Source organism: Schistocerca nitens, chromosome 10 (assembly GCF_023898315.1).
Source record: "Schistocerca nitens isolate TAMUIC-IGC-003100 chromosome 10, iqSchNite1.1, whole genome shotgun sequence".
Lineage (NCBI taxonomy): Eukaryota > Metazoa > Arthropoda > Insecta > Orthoptera > Acrididae > Schistocerca > Schistocerca nitens.
The window spans coordinates 112,373,347-112,380,007 of NC_064623.1; the positions used below are offsets into that span (position 1 = coordinate 112,373,347).

Genomic DNA, 6,661 nt, shown 5'->3' on the forward strand with positions numbered 1-6,661 from the left:
CGAGCTCTTATGCCCGACCCAATCTGATTTTAGTGAATCTCTACTGAGAACACAGTACTCCTCTCCTTTTTTAGACTGGTGGGCCCGCTTCTCGTGACATCTGGCGATCAAATCCGCATTACATAGGACTGTCCGGATGATTTTGATAAGACAGTGTAGGAGGTCTGTTCAAAAAATTTGGGAACGTTGCCTACAAAATTTTTCTACCCTTACCTTTCACTTATTGTGCATAGTCTTCAACCGAGCGAGGAGGCGCAGTGGTTACCACACTGGACTCGCATTCGGGAGGAAGACGGTTCAATCCCGCGTCCGGCCACCCTGATTTAGGTTTTTGTGATTTCCCTAAATCGCTCCAGGCAAATGCCGGTCTGGTTTCCCTGAAAGGGCACGGCCGACTTCCTTCCCCGTCCTTTCCTAATACGATGCGACCGACGACCTTGCTGTCTGGTCTCCTCCCGCAAACAACTCCAACCATGGTCTTCGGCGAAATAATCTCCTCCACAATTGATACACCGCTCCCAACGCCGTTTCCACTTCCGGAAGCAGTCTTACAAGGGAACCTCCCCATCGCACCCCCCTCAGATTTAGTTATAAGTTGGCACAGGGATAGGCCATGAAAAACTGATCAATCGAGAAAACAGGAAGAAGTTGTATGGAACTATGAAAAAATAAGCAAAATATACAAACTGAGTAGTCTGTGTCCAAGATAAGCCACATCAAGGTACGTGTACACTGTGGAGCACCGTGGTCCCGTGGTTACCGTGATCAGCTACGGAGCGGAAGGTCCCTGGTTCAATCCTCATTCGAGTGAAAAATTTTAATTTTTTATTTTCAGACAATTATCAAAGTTCGCTCTCCAAAATTCCAGGACATGTTCAGATTTGCTCGGACACATGCAGGATTTGACGGTCTACACATGGAAAAACTTGAAAACGTTAAAAACGTATGTTTTGACAGAGCACAGGGAAAACTGTGCGACTGTGAAACTGTTGCATTCATTTGTTGCCATTTATGTGACAAACTCTTATGTTTTCATCACTTTTTTGGGAGTGATAATCACATCCACAAGAAAACCTAAATCGGGCAAGGTAGAAGAATCTTTTTACCCATTCGCCAAGTGTGCAAGTTAGGTGGGTCGACAACATATTCCTGTAATGTGACGCACAAGCCGTCACCAGTGTCTTATAGAATATTTCAGACGTGTTTTCCTGTGGAGGAATCGGTTGACCTATGAATTTGCGATCAAATGTTTTCGGTTCCTATTGGAGAGGCACGTCCTTTCGTCTACTAATCGCACGGTTTTGCGGTGCGGTCGCAAAACACAGACAGTAAACTTATTACAGTGAACAGAGACGTCAATGAATGAACGATCAGATCGTAGCTTTGCGAAAATAAAGTAAGTAAAATTTTTACTCGAAGGAGGACTCGAACCAAGGACCTCTCGTTCCGCAGTTGATCACTCTAACCACGGGACCACGGCGCTCTCACGGTTATATAGTCATTGATGTTGCATATCTTGCACTTGGACAACTCAGTTTGTATATTTCGCTTATTTTTTCATAGTTCCACACAACTTCTTCCTGTTTTCTCGATTGATCTGTGTTCAGTTTTTCAAGGCCTATCCACTGTGTCAATTTATAACTAAATCTGAGGGGGGTGCGATGGGGAGGTTTCCTTGTTAGTACGCCTCTTGCTCGATAGCGCGACTTGCCGTCTGCTAATTTTCTATTATCTCGTGCATCGTCGCAAATCTTCATCCTTTCAGCGGGGTTTTCAACTTTGGGGATTTTATCTGCCTAGGGACTGGGTGTTTGTGTTGTCCTCATCATTTCATCATCATCATTCGTGACAGTGGCTAGATTGAACTGCGTAAAAATTGGGTTGTGTAAAAATTGGGACTTAGTACGGACGCTGATGACCGCGCAGTTGAGCGCCCCACAAACCAGCACCACCATCACCAACACAGGTGGACGTGCGCGTGCGTTATCGTGATGCAAGAGCCACATTTCAGGTCATTTCTTCCTCACATTGTCTCGCAGGCGTCCCAACATATCCGGATAGTACCATTGATTAACAGTTTGTCCCTGTGGCACGTATTCACGATGAACTAACCCTTCAATGTCAAAGAAAACTACCAGCATGGCTTTGACATTTGGCTGAACCTGACAAGCTTTTCTTGGTCTTGGAGAACCCTTCGCGGCCCATTGTGAAGATTGAACCTTGGTCTCGACATTATAACCGTAGACCCATGTCTTATCGCCAGTTATGATTCTGTTGATTAGGAAATGAGACTCTTAAAGTAGTAAATGAGTTTTGCTATTTGGGGAGCAAAAAAAAAAAAAAAAAAGAAATGTCGTGTGGCTAGGGCCTCCCGTCGGGTAGACCGTTCGCCTGGTGCAGGTCTTTCGATTTGACGCCACTTAGGCGACCTGCGCGTCGATGGGGATGATGATGATTAGGACAACACAACACCCAGTCCCTGAGCAGAGAAAATCTCCGACCCAGCCGGGAATCGAACCCGGGCGCTTAGGATTGACAGTCTGTCACGCTGACCACTCAGCTACCGGGGGCGGACTTGGGGAGCAAAATAACTGATGATGGTGGAAGTAGGGAGGATATAAAATATAGACTGGCAATGGCAAGCAAAGAGTTTCTGAAGAAGAGAAATTTGTTAACATCGATTACAGATTTAAGTGTCAGGAAGTCTTTTCTGAAAGTATTTGTATGGAGTGTAGCCATGTATGGAAGTGAAACGTGGACGATAAATAGTTTGGACAAGAAGAGAATAGAAGCTTTCGAAATGTGGTGCTACAGAAGAATACTGAAGATTAGATGGGTAGATCACATAACTAATGAGGAAGTATTGAATAGAACTGAAGAGAAGAGAAATTTGTGGCACAACTTGACTAGAAGAAGGGATCGGTTGGTAGGGCATATTCTGAGGCATCACGGGATCACCATTTTAGTATTGGAGGGCAGCGTGGAGGGTAAGAATCGTAGAGGGAGACCAAGAGATGAATACACTAAACAGGTTCGGAAGGATGTAGGTTGCAGTGTGTACTGGAAGATGAAGAAGCTTGCACACGATAGAGTAACATAAAGAGCTGTATCAAACCAGACTGAAGACCACACACACACACAAGGAACATATCGTCCTCATTTGCGCGATTCGAAAGCTCTTCACAGAGTGCGACGCGAAGGTCTTTCGGGTCTCATGAACAGCGGGACGAACATGGCGACAACACGATGCGTTCCAAGGTGCTGTTAGGATTTCATGATATGATCCAACTGAATTGTTTCATTGTTGTGCAATGGCTTGGACAGTAAGTCTGCGATGGGTATGCACAATTTCGTTGATGTTCTTGACATGAGTGTCGTCGGTAGACGTCGAAGGGCGTCCTAAGCGAGGGTAATCTTTAGTTTCCGTCCGGCAGTTTTTGAACTTTGTGAACCATTCGTAGCACCGAGTACAGCTTAAGCATTCATCAGCGTAGGCTTCTTGCATGATTTGGTGTGTCTCTGTAAAGGTTTTTTGAGTTTCACGCAAAATTTAATGCAGACGCTTTGTTCCTCTTAGTCTGCCATCTCGAAATTCGCAAAATATTGGACACAACGTTCTACTCAATACAGCACTGGAAAACAACTAACAGACGTACAACAATGTAACTTGCGGCAGGTACACATTAAACACAGGCGTCTGCAGCGATGCCAACCGCATTTCACTCCAACACACCGTTGGCGCGAAATTACGGATGTTGGGGAATGTTTGGAGCAGACCTCGTATACAGGGTGAAAAGTATTTAAACTGACAAACTCTGGGAGGTTGTAGGGGACATGAAAACAAATATTTTTCCCTAGTGTCATTTTTTCCTATGAGGATTATTTAAACCGATGGAGGCCGTTAGAGGCTGTATTACGAGCTTCAGTTGTTAGAGGGCGTATTACACTCTTCAGTTGTTGGCAACTGCTGTCCACCAGTGTAGTAGTGCATTGTCTCTGTTTACTGATGGAGCGATACACCTGGAATGAGTGCACTGATGGTTGGTGCGTACTACGTAGCGCACCACAACGGACGAGCTGCACAGCGGGTTTAACAACAATATCCTAATCGCCGTATCCCGCATCATACGACCTTTGCTGCTGTGTACCAACGTCTGCGTGAGCCCAGCGTCTGCGTGAGCCCGGGTCATTTAACAGATTACCTGGACAGGGACGCCGTCGCACGGTAAGAGCGCTGCAATGTGAGGAAGCTGTCTTGAAGTGTGTGGAGCGGGATCCTTCAATCAGTACTCATGCAATTGCACGTGAAAAACATTGGGACGAATCAGACGAATGTAAGAACAGTCCTTCGAGAGCAATTGTTACGTCCATTTCACTTACAGCGAGTCCACAACCTGAAACCAGTTGATTGCCCACCCAGAGCACAGTTTTCGCAGTGGTACCTGGAACAGTGTGAAATGCATCCTACATTTCCATCCTCTGTGTTGTTTACCGATGAAGCAACGTTCGGGCGTCTTCAACATGCACAATCCGCGTGTCTGGAGTGAGGATAACCCACATGCCACAGTTACTAGCGCTCATCAAGTGCGGTTCTTCGTTAATGTGTGGGTCGGTGTTGTTGGGGGCCGTATCTGCTACCTAGGCCATTAAATATTATTGCCAGAGCATTGCCAGAATTGCTGGAAGACGTCCCGCTCAAAATGGCTCTGAGCACTATGGGACTTAACATTTATGATCATCAGTCCCCCTAGAACTTAGAACTACTTAAACCTAACTAACCTAAGGACAGGACACAACACCCAGTCATCACGAGGCAGAGAAAATCCCTGACCCCGCCGGGAATCGAACCCGGGAACCCGGGCGTGGGAAGCGAGAACGCTACCGCCCGACCACGAGCTGCGGACGACGTCCCGCTCCCTACAAGACAACGCATGTGGTTCCAACATGACGGGGCGCCGGCACATTTCAGTAGTCGTGTGCGTCGATTCCTGGACCGACGGTTCCCAGAAACGTGGATTGGGAGAGGTGGTCCTGTACCGTGGCCTGCTCGATCCCCAGATATGTCCCCTCTGGACTTTTTTGTGTGGGGAGAGATGCGCAACCTTGTTTACTCAACTCCTGTTGCATCAGAAGAGCATTTGGTTGCCCAGATAGTAGCAGCAGCAGCAGGAACAATTCAGGATACTCCTGGGGTTTTTGCCCGTGTCAGACAGAAAATGATCCAACGGTGTAACCTTTGTTTACGTGTCAATGGAGGCATTTTTGAAAATCTACTGTAATTGAAGTTGGGTTGTGCTAACGTGTTGTCTCTTGGTCATAAAAAATGGAAAAGTTTTTGTTGGTTTAATTAATTTGCCACCAGAGAAATCTTCCTCTACCGGCTTAAATACTCTTCGTAGGAATGAATGACGGCAACGGCCTTGCCGCAGTGGATACACTGGTTCCCGTGAGATCACCGAAGTTAAGCGCTGTCGGGCGTGGTCGGCACTTGGGTGGGTGACCATCCAGGCCGCCATGCGCTGTTGCCATTTTTCGGGGTGCACTCAGCCTCGTGATGCCAATTGAGAAGTTACTCGACCGAATAGTAGCGGCTCCGGTCAAGAATACCATCATAACGACCGGGAGAGCGGTGTGCTGACCACACGCCCCTTCTATCCGCATCCTCCACTGAGGATGACACGGCGGTCGGATGGTCGCGGTAGGCCACTCGTGACCTGACGATGGAGGAATGAATATTAGAGAAAAATATTTGTTTTGATGTCCCCAACAACCTCCCAGAGTTTGTTGGTTTAAATACTTTTCACCCTGTATGTAGAAGTGGAAAGACTGTAATACTCTTATGGCAGGGGCGGTTGCAAGACTAGGCCAGAGCGGCAGTGGGCTGCCTCGTCAGGTCCCAAGGTGTCCGGATCTGCGGCGGTGGTAATCTGTCAGCGCTGTCGCGGCCACAATGGCGCGGGTTTTGCGGCGAGCGGGTTCTTTTCGCGCTGCGGAAGCGCCCATCGCCCGCGGCGAAAAGCGCCAGGCTTTGCCGCAGCGCAGCCGAGTGCTGTGTGCAGCTATACCCCCCCCCCCCCTCCCACCACCAACACTGCACCACTCTGTCTAGGCATCTGCTGCAGTCGCACTCCGCCAAGTCCACACGCAGGCTCTGTGCCAACTCACTGCAGCCTTCAGATCCTCATGGGAAGAGTCTCCAGTGTCGTCTGCACAGTTTCACCGCATTTACCGCACTATCACTTTAATAAATAGTCGTTGCAAAATACTGACACGTGAAACTTCCTGGCAGATTAAAACTGTGTGCCCGACCGAGACTCGAACTCGGGACCTTTGCCTTTCGCGGGCAAGTGCTCTACCAACTGAGCTACCGAAGCACGACTCACGCCCTGTCTCACAGCTTTACTTCTGCCAGTATCTCGTCTCCTACCTTCCAAACTTTACAGAAGCTCTCCTGCGAACCTTGCAGAACTAGCACTCCTGAAAGAAAGGATACTGCGGAGACATGGCTTAGCCACAGCCAGGGGGATGTTTCCAGAATGAGATTTTCACTCTGCAGCGGAGTGTGCGCTGATATGAAACTTCCTGACAGATTAAAACTGTGTGCCGGACCGAGACTTGAACTCGGGACCTTTGCCTTTCGCGGGCAAGTACTCTTCTGACA

At 48.0% G+C, this 6,661-nt stretch overlaps 1 pseudogene; it reads left to right on the top strand.

Annotated features, from left to right (window-relative positions):
* Positions 1-5,410: 5,410 nt before the first annotated feature.
* Positions 5,411-5,528, top strand: LOC126210906 (5S ribosomal RNA; annotated as a pseudogene).
* Positions 5,529-6,661: the final 1,133 nt, after the last annotated feature.